This window comes from Cupressus sempervirens, chromosome 2 (assembly GCF_028749045.1).
Source record: "Cupressus sempervirens isolate cs-2001-9-10 chromosome 2, ASM2874904v1, whole genome shotgun sequence".
Lineage (NCBI taxonomy): Eukaryota > Viridiplantae > Streptophyta > Pinopsida > Cupressales > Cupressaceae > Cupressus > Cupressus sempervirens.
In genome coordinates this window covers 434,550,753-434,561,600 of record NC_143119.1, presented here as the reverse complement: position 1 = coordinate 434,561,600, position 10,848 = coordinate 434,550,753, and the positions used below count along the sequence as shown (strand labels likewise).

Sequence of the window (10,848 nt, the reverse complement as noted above, 5' to 3'; positions counted from 1 at the left end):
AGGAGAAAGAGAAGAAACAAAAGAAGGTGAAGTAGAAGGAGAATACAAAGGAGGGAAACAGTGACACAAAGTGGAAGAAGAAGAAGCCAAAGAAGAAACAGTTAAAGGAGGAAGAAGATGAAGATGAGGAGGAGGAGGAGGAGGAGGAGGAAGTCGAAGAGGAAGAGTAGACGCTGATGAAAATGAAGCTAAAAAAGAAGAAGAAAAAGTAATATCACTAACTGCTTCTACTTCAATGAATTGGTTAGGATTGTATCAAAACAATCTTGGAAGCCTTTCTGATGATGTTACCAAAAACAATTGAGATATGGTAGAGGGTGTAATATGAACAAACCACTTTATTCAAAATGTGCAAAATTGTGAAATTAAAATGGTACAAGAAGTTGTGCAAAGATACCACACAACAAGTGGGCTATTGGAATTGTATTGCAATTTATTATGCAAATTAAATAATAACAAGTATTAAAGAGAATGAGAAATTTCTCAACATTGAAACATGCAATCCACACTCTTTCAAATGATGCAATATATCTTTCTATCCACGTAATCATTGCACCTCCTCATTTGCCAAGTTGGTAGACAATGAAGACTTCGGAGTACTGCACATTTCCTAATCAGATATTGTAGATTGATTCTCATTACAAGTTCAAGTATCTCAACTCACAGACGAACACCCACCAAAAGCAAAACATATGCCACACTTCACGCCAAGCCCAAAAGAATGATCAACAAGAAATGAACTTCCAAGAAAAAGAGTGGCATAGAGGTGAGAGGAGTAACTTCTTGCCTGCAGTGGCAAGAGGAGTTACTCATGCGACCTCCACAATATTCCCCAAGGTTCACATAAACCTTTGGTTGATAAAATGAAATAAATCAGTTGCTAGCATCAAAACGGCCATTGTCTAGGTGCAATAGAAAATCACATATGTGTGTACATGCCTAAGTAATCATGTTATGCGTATATGTGCAATGCACTGAGTGCCAACTTTCACTTGTTTTCATCTACATTGTCATATAAGAACATGACCATATGCATCAATTTGTGTATGGTCGGTTGTGTGTTTGTATATAAATGCATAAAGTATATGAATTATTATAATGCATATTTTAAAAGGAAATGAATGAAGAAATCATCGAGGTTGTTCTTCAAATCGACAAGGATCCAATTCATTTAGATTAATTATAACACCAAAATTCCTAATTAACATTAGAAGATAAAGGCAATCAACTAAACATATGTAAGGCAACTCCCAGCCAAGACTTTATGACTGGTTAAACAATTACAATTCCAACTTGAATCATTCATGGCCTTTAATGTGTGTCCACACACCCCCTTATTCTGACAATCCCCTTACTCACTCAATGGATCTTCTTCCACATCCACTAACAAATAGGGACTAGGTACTACCGTCATTGTAAAAAATATAATAACTAGCACTTGCACCAAAAGGAGGTGCAATGATTACGTGGATAGAAAGATACATTGCATCATTTGAAAGAGTGTGGATTGCATGTTTCAATGTTGAGAAATTTCTCATTCTCTTTAATACTTGTTATTATTTAATTTGCATAATAAATTGCAATACAATTCCAATAGCCCACTTGTTGTGTGGTATCTTTGCACAACTTCTTGTACCATTTTAATTTCACAATTTTGCACATTTTGAATAAAGTGATTCGTTCATATTACACCCTCTAGTAGAAATAGACCTTCTTGTAACTTCTAATGTTAATTAAGAATTTTGGTGTTATAATTAATCTAAATGCATTGGATCCTTGTGAATTTGAAGAACAACCCTATGATTTCTTCATTCATTTCCTTTTAAAGTATGCATTATAATAATTCATATACTTTATGCATTTATATACAAACACACAACCGACCATACACAAATTGATGCATATGGTCATGTTCTTATATGACAATGTAGATGAAAACAAGTGAAAGTTGGCACTCAGTCCATTGCACATATACGCATAACATGATTACTTAGGCATGTACACACATATGTGATTTTCTATTGCATCTAGACAATGGGCGTTTTGATGCTAGCAGCTGATTTATTTCATTTTATCAACCAAAGGTTTATGTGAACCTTGGGGAATATTGTGGAGGTCGCATGAGTAACTCCTCTTGCCACTGCAGGCAAGAAGTTACTCCTCTCACCTCTATGCCACTCTTTTTCTTGGAAGTTCATTTCTTGTTGATCATTCTTTTGGGGCTTGGCGTGAAGTGTGGCATATGTTTTGCTATTGGTGGGTGTTCGTCTGTGAGTTGAGATACTTGAACTTGTAATGAGAATCAGTCTGCAATATCTGATTAGGAAATGTGCAGTACTCCGAAGTCTTCATTGTCTACCAACTTGGCAAATGATCTTTTTGATTGCAGGCATGGAACCTTGCTCTTTTATTTGTCATTTTCATGATCGGATGCATTGATATTATTGCTATTAGAAAGAATTATCATTCGATTTATGCATTAAGTATAGTTGGAATTAATACGTTGATCTGTTGTAGTATTCATCACATGCATTAAGTTGTCTCAATCATTTTATTTGAAAGCCTGGATTCTTAATTCATGAAATTAAATCATTTTTCTTCTGTCACATTTGCAAGATTCTATTGTGCACAATGTTTGAGCATGTGAAAATAGAAATAGACCTTCCTGTGCAATGCATTTACATAGCAGAAAAGAGTTTAATGACTTGGTTCCATAATATACAATCATACTTTGTTCTTTGAGCAGAGATAACTCATCTTTTTTCATTTCTTGTCAGCAATGGATTGAATTGTTAAACTGAATCTGTCATCTTGTCGTGAGTAATAGAACAATACACACAGGTGAAGGTCCTTATTTTCCATAGAACCATGCCATGACAGTCATTCCTTTCTTGTGGCTGTAATTGTGTATCAATCTGGTTTAGATGAAATTGGTCAATAAGTTCCATGAGACCTTTTCTACTCCCACCCTTAAAAGCTGGCATTGTATCAGTGGAACTTTAAGGTTTGTATGCTTCGGACAGCGAACAACCAACCTGAAATCATATCAACTTGATCCATCAATATAATGGTATGTCAGATGCAAATTTTGATCTGGGATATTAATCTGCTTATTAGTACATCATCCATATTATATATCTTCGATAAGTATGCACTTTGGTATGGAACAGTATTCAGTTAATCTATTCTTAAATTTAACTTGAAGGTCATAGCACAGTGACCTGTCTTTATCTAATTCACCCCAAACCTATTCATATATGTCACAATATGTGGATGAACTCTCGGTTAAACTTAAAACATAGTCTGCAAACGCATACTAAATGTGAACTTGCATATCAATTATAATCTGAATACCGCCTAACTGTATGAAAGTGCATTTTGGTATGAGTCTGCATCTTAAATGTCAATCTGTATATCAACTGTCAATTTGCATATTGGATTGAAATTGAGAATATCAGATATGAGAGTGCTTATTGGCTATGAATCTTCACTGCCATCAATGTCAATCTTTATTAATGTTTGGTGGTTTAAAACGCCCTATCCTACTATCATTGAGCTTAAACCATACTTGTACTATGAACTGCCTCAAAAGTTGTGAAGTGTTTGATCTTTACTTAGTTTGATGTGCTAAACTTGACAATTCATTAGTACTGTATATCTCTTTAATGTTGTGTGAGTGCATTAGGATCATCATCGATATATGACACTTGTCTTTGATTGATATGTTGACTCATCTTTCAGGAGTGTTATGGTTCAAAACTGAACCGTTAGGTCATATAGCAACACATGATAATTTGACAAAAATTTGAGAAGGGATTCCATTTCTATGCTAGGAAGGGAAAGTAATAGAAAAGATTTTTTTTTGTCTAACAATGGTAAATTGTGTGAAAGGGACTCATTAGATTGTTCCATACTTGTACTAGGAATTGCCTCAAAAGTTGTGAAGTGTTTGATCTTTAGTCTGATGTGCTAAATTTGACAGTTCATTAGTACTGTATATCTCTTTAATGATGTGTGGGTGTATTGGGATCATCATCGATATATGAGAGTGTGTCTTTAACTGATTAGTTGACTCATGTTTCTGGAGTGTTATGGTTCAAACCTGAACAGCTAGGTCATATAGCAAGATATGAAATTGTGACAAAAATTTGGGAAGGGATTCCATTTCTATGATAGGAAGGGAAAATAATAGAAAAGATTTGTTTTGTCTAACTATGGTAAATTGTGTGAAAGGGGCTTGTTAGATTGGCTATTAACCATGGAACTAGGGTCAATTGACCATTTATTTTTGTCAGAAATGAACAAATTAATGATGTATTGTGGTTACCTTAACAAGTTTAAAAGACTCAATATACTAGTTGGTGGTAATAATGACAACATAAAGAACAATGCTTGCAATTGTAGAGGCCTTGGCCAAGACGTTACTATGTTATGGGTATTAACCGTCAATCACTAAACCAGCAGGGCAATGTCTACCTAGGAAAGTCACCTAGATAAGCAAAGATGTCTATATAGGCTGGTTGGTTGAAACAGTTGTGGGTTCTACTTTAAGTCTCAAATGACAAGGAAATTGAAGCTATGTTTGAATGCCCTTGGGAGGGTAGGTCACTTCGTGTGGGTAACTAATAGGTCACAATTGTAAGATCAACGGTTGGGTGGCAAAAATCCCTGCTGATGCTCTTTCACCCTATAGAGGTCGGAAGCTAAAAGAAGTACAACAAAGATTGAACCATCAGGGCACAGGTTCTATGAATTATTCTTGGTGATTAATTCTATTATATTTTATAGCAACCTTTGAATAAAGAATTGTTAGTTTCGCATCATATGAAAGTTAATCTTACATTTCATATTGAACTTCTTATGCTGTTAAAGTAACATCAGGTTCATGAGAAGCTAGCTGGAATTCTTTCCTATAGTTAGTTATGAAATTCTTATTCGTATTCATGAGAAATGGAACACACCCATTTCTGTTATTCATTAACGCATATTTCATTTTTTGTAAAGAAAATTTTGCTTGTGTAGTTATAAATGATTATATTTCACAGTTGTTGTTTGCAAGATATATTTTCTTAAATTGCTGAAAAAAATCCTTCCATTGGTGCTTGGGAAGATTAAAAGCTTCCAATCAAACTCAATACAACTCTTATAAAAAGAATTAAACTCCATCCAATATGTAAATGGCTATGGGCCCTTTTAATGTGAAGATAAAACACCTAGTTGATTAAGCAATACCCTCCGGTAATTTGTGGACTTGCTCTCAAGTTCAAATTGGTAGATGGTGTTGAAGTTTGGTAGCTTCAGGAGCTATCCGCGTACCTGTGATTGCATCAGTATCATGTTTGAGATATTTGCTATGTATACTCTTCTGCCTTAACCAATCTCGTCTTATGATTGGGCATACACTTCAGACTGCGAAGAGTCTAGAATATTGAACGGTATTCTATATGAAGAGACATGCCTTTTGAAGACTATGAAGAGTCTTCAGCATCAGCAGATGAAAGGCCATATGCATATGTGGCTGTTGGGCATTGAAGAATTTATTCTTGCATGGCTGTTGGTTTGTGTTTGAGTGGCTATTGAAGGGTCTGATTCCTGAATAGATTCTGGAAATCAAAGGGTTTTTGCATAACTGCTGGTTTTCAAGGAGACTCTATTGCATCTACATGTCCATCGAGTCACTGCTTAGTAACTGACAAAACTTCCTACAGCTTGGGCTCTTTCTTTTCTCAGCGGCATATAATCTGGTGTTACGATTTCTTGCAGTGCTGTTCGAAAGCGTTGGAGATATAGCTTGTGTCAATGTAATTGTGAATACTATGAGCAATATGCCGGTTTTCTTGTATAATCATTGCGGGAGCTATTTGATCATTGTTGTATGTATCTGATTTAGATGTTTGTGAGTGATCTGTAGAAAATCAGTGTGTGGTTCATTGTGAGTGATCTGTGTACAATCAGTGTGTGGCGTTGGAATATTAATTGCAGTTGGTCATTTCTCTTTGGAGCCAAATGCCCACCTACCATCCCTGACGGATTGCAGAACAGTCATAAATATGAATGTGGTAGGTGAATTTTTGAAATCTAAAAAAAGGAGGAAAAATATGACAAAAAGGTATGTTTTGATTCATTCAATTAGTGTGTGTGCGTTCAGCAGAACAAAGAAAACACAGAGAGCAGAGAGAAGTTGCAGAGAAAGTGATCAACAAATCCAGTTTGTTGCAGGGACAGAGGAAGTTTATTTCATGACTGCAGTTGCACGTGCTTCCTTGTGTCATCCTGTAAGTTCGTAGTTTATTTGTTTGTTTCGACCTGTTGAAGCAATGATTGCTCCAGGCATTATTGTAAGCAACCATTAGAGCTACAAGTTTAAGGTTTTGAAGTATTGAAGTTGTTCAAGTTTTACCAGTTTAGGGTTACTTTAGGGTTTTCTAGTTGAAGCCAAATGCTCCCAAATTTTGTAATGATTTAATCAAAGTTGAATAGAAAGTAAGGAGGCATACTAGAATACATTGTTCTTCTTCTATTCCTTGCATTTGAAAAGTTTATTTGAAAGCTTCATACTTTGGTTCTCTGGTTTTAATGGTGGAAAAGGAGTTCACGTTATAGTTCTGTCACTCGGTATTGTCTTTGGTAGAAGTCATGTGCAGTTCAAGCCGAGTTCACTCGATAACGTCTTCTACTGAGCTCCACTCTATAGTGGCTACCGAGTTCACTCGGTGCCTTCTTCTACCGAGCTCCACCTTTCTGTGGCTACCGAGTTCACTCGGCATCCACACTACCAAGCTCACTTGGCATCCTTTGACTACCGAGTCCACTCAGTAAACTCTCCTGCCACTCGGTTTCTTAGTGTTTACCGAGCAAAACTGTCACTCGGTAATTGTGAGTGCCGAGCAAATTTTTAGGTTTAGGATTGTGAATGATTTTAATTTTGATTTATATTTCTCACATGTGGTTCATTGTGAGATTCTTCTGCAGATGAGTATTGTGTGGTGTATCATCAGTTTAGGATGAAGACATTTATCAGTCTGTGAGTCAAGTATTTCCAGGTCTATATTATTCAAGAGGTATACTGATTGTGGTATGCGTTCTGAGCGGTGATCATCGTATGTGCTCTGAGCAGTATTCATTGTATATGTTCTAGGTAATTGGGTATATTCTGAGTAATGATCAGTGATCACCAGGATTGTTCTGTGCAGTGTTTTTGAGAGGAACTATTATTGTTTTAACTTGAGAACATTTTATTTATACTTCCATTATTATTCAACAAAGTGATATTTCAGTGTGGCTGAGTTTTTCTCCCTCAAGTAGGAGGGTTGTCCCAGGACAATTTTGTATCTTTATGTTCCTTTTTTTATGTCTTTCTGTTTATGAATGCATTGGATGATATATGAACTAGCTGTCAGATAAATATCCGTTAATTCTGCATATTCTGCCCAAATTAGTAAGAAACTCCTCAACCCTTGTTGGGGGCACGCATCCCTGTATCTGATTTGGATTGGATATACAGCCCTGTATCCAATATTGGCCTGGATATACATAAAATACTGTACCCATGTGTGCCCAAAAAAATCTTCATGCAATTTTTAAATTCTTTTGGTATAAAGAAAACATACGCCGGATGAGAAAGACAACTGATTTTCTATTTCAGTGTCCCATTTTTTTGTCTTATCTTTCTATGCAACTCTGCTATTATTGTTGCTTATTGTGAAGTGTTGAATTAAATTATAATTATTTATATCGCATTGGTGTCTAGTGCTTTTGAAGTAATAAAAATCTCCCTTAATAACATATAAAATGGTGTTAAATATGTGCGTGTTTTTAATTATTGTGGCATATAGCCGTATCCGATACAGTATCCATGTTCATGTGCATGCAACTTTGATTCTGCCTCTAGGCTGTTTAAACTTTAGACTTTGCAAGCTATTGCTCAACCACCTACCTGCTTTTCGGAGTTATTTCACCTCGTCCAATAACCCTTGTTAAATTGGTTGCAGTGACCCACATGTCTTATCATAGTTGATAATTGACCTTGCTGTACTGCTGCAAGCCTTTGTAGAAGAGTTATATATTTGCATGGAATACTTGCCAATCATGACCTTGGTTGCATTTACATGGGATCAGATAACTGCCAAGGGCTTGAATTTGGAAGCAGACAGTGTTCTTCCTGCTCTAGTTGGCTACAACAAAAGTTGCTGATGTTCAGCAATGCAAATGTCCTTTGGATCTGTATTTCAACTCGGACGCAAAGTTTTAAAAATAACATGGTTAAACATTTAAGGATAACACTTTTGACGTGCCTCGCAGTTTCTTTGAAGCAAACAAACTGAGCATTCTATCTGATTTTTCCAATTGAGATTTATGGTTGCATTATTTTCTCCATTTCCATCAAATATATAGACATCTTCTGGATAAGCGTAGATGCTTTATCTCACACACATTGTAATTTGTCTTGTGTATTTGACTAGGTTAGGTTTTTTCAACTTCTTATTCATGTCGTGTTCATGGTTACTGTTTATTTTTGACAGGCTACATCTATGAATGTTTTGACCTGGGTCTCATTATTCGTATGCAGCTAGATTTCTTAATGACTTTGCTAATGTTTGCGTGTTTTCTTTCAGACATTCGTGAGTACATCAGTTTTCTAGTTTTGCATTTTATTTGATTGGTTCTGTTATCTGGACCTTGGGGAGCTGCATGATAATGGCTCAGAGTGGACTTTGTGGCATCTCTGTGAATAGCACTTTGCCATATCAGGGATCTGTCCACTTCAGACACAGAGGACAAGGGTCGCACCTTCTCACTTTATCAGTTATGCATCTACTACATGCCCGTTGCTCTCAATCAGGAAAATTTGCAAAGGAAATGAAAAGACCACATCGCAAATTAGGACTTTTTCCTCTCAAGGTATCTGTTTTTGAAGGTCTTATTTCACATGATTTGAAACATGCTCGTCTGTCATTTTGTTTTAGTTCACATTTGAATATGAAATAAGTGAGGAGTGCATAAGTTAGGATCATTTTTCATTGTTCAAATTCTGTTGATTTATCTGTCAAGGAAAGGAATTGTGTGGTCCAATTCTGGATAAATGACATCTAGACAATATTATTGAAATGTAGAATATGATTCTTACGAGTTAGTATACTGTTATCAGACATTTTACAAATATATGGGCTCTGCCTTTTTATAATTTGATAGGCTTAAAACTTTTTGGCTAGGAGAATATATGCTTTGTTCATTTTCTGTCTCCAGAATGGGAGTATTCATTTGTAAATGTTTATGTTACCTTTTTTTCAGGAGAGCATAGAAATTTCGGAACTTTTTTGCCAGTCACTCTGAAACGCAGCAGGAATTTTGCAAGCCCAAGGGCAGAAAAAAATGAAAAGAGCATATATGAAGGGTTTCCTCCAATGCAGACGAAACCAAAATGGTGGATGAGACTTTTCGCAGTCTGGCCTTACATGATTTCTATTCATGTGTGTTGGGTGTTTGCAGAAACAACATATAGTATGCACCCATTCCTGGAGAATTTGGAACCATTGACAGTGACCTTCCTTGGTCATTATGGTCTTGGCATGCTACCTGACTGGTTCTTTACAGCGTATTTTTTCACAGCATACCTGGGGATTGTAAGGAATATCAAATTTCCTCATTTCCTGAGATTTCATGTGGTAAATGGGATGTTGTTAGAGATCACTTTCTCAATTCTTGGACAACTCAATGATTGATTCCCCAAATCATTTTACTGGGGGGTGCTAGGGCAGCGTTTTTGTTGGTTTGCTTCCATTGCATTTTTTTACATGCCTTGTCTGCATTATGTGTGCTCTGGATGGCAAGTATGCTGATGTGCCATTTCTATCAGACGCTGGATACATGCAAATGCCTTACCGATTTAGGGAAGACTATTGAGATTAACCATTGGAAGCACTTCTGATCGGAAGGATGTTGGAAGATTGCAACATTTACATGTAAACAATTGACGGATGGTTCTTGCCCTAGAAAGCTAACGCTAGCACCAAGTTTTTTTTTCTGATTATGATTTTTAGCTACACTATGGGCTGCATAAGATCATTTGCCAACGAGTCACCTTCAGAAATTTCAAATGCTTGAATGTGGACTAGTCCAAATATTTTTATGACTATTTGTTTGAAGTGGAGTTTCATAGCTTGTTTCAAACCACTCACAAAAAAGAGTAATCGGGTGGCTTTTCCAAGATTTGCATTCTGAGAGGGCTAATTACTAGTTTACTTAGATGTCGGAAACAATGTTATTTACATTTATTTTCTTCAATTTAAAAACATTATTTTGGACCTTGAATTTAAACACTGCTACTTTCTAAAGCATTTATACAATAATGTACAATTAATGTAATTTCAATAATCATTTACAAGAATATCTATTGGTGAAATAGACTTCTGTGTTGAAGTTGTGGTCAAATTCTAAATAATATATTGTTGATTCTAACTAGATGTTGAAATACCACAAATTAGACCCTGCTCACACAAGTATTGGTGTCCTTTTGACCATACACTAGATTCTTCTATGGTAGTGGAGATTCGAACTCCTAGATATAGGTGATGTCTTGAATAAGAATTATTGGAGCTGATTATGGAGGGATTGTTTTTGCTCATTAGCATTTGTGTCAGTCAGTCGATGATATTGAGAATAAATGAGGCTGGCTTCTGCTGAGCATTCAACTAATGGCAAGTGTCTGTGCTGTGCAAGAGAAACTGGGGGTGAAGGAAAGAGATTTAATAGATAACTGGCAACAAAACTAACCAGGTTACAAGATTTTTCGTCTGTATATAATATGCTCTTGTGACTTTTCATATTATATGAGTTCACAATGCTTCC

At 36.0% G+C, this 10,848-nt stretch overlaps 1 pseudogene across 1 annotated transcript; it reads left to right on the top strand.

Moving 5' to 3' along the window:
• The first annotated feature begins 8,591 nt into the window (after positions 1-8,591).
• LOC149572947 (protein TIC 20-I, chloroplastic-like) lies at positions 8,592-10,158 on the top strand (annotated as a pseudogene). Its single transcript, XR_016359624.1, has 2 exons — positions 8,592-8,901; positions 9,292-10,158. The product of XR_016359624.1 is annotated as a protein TIC 20-I, chloroplastic-like (transcript).
• The last annotated feature ends 690 nt before the right edge of the window (positions 10,159-10,848 follow it).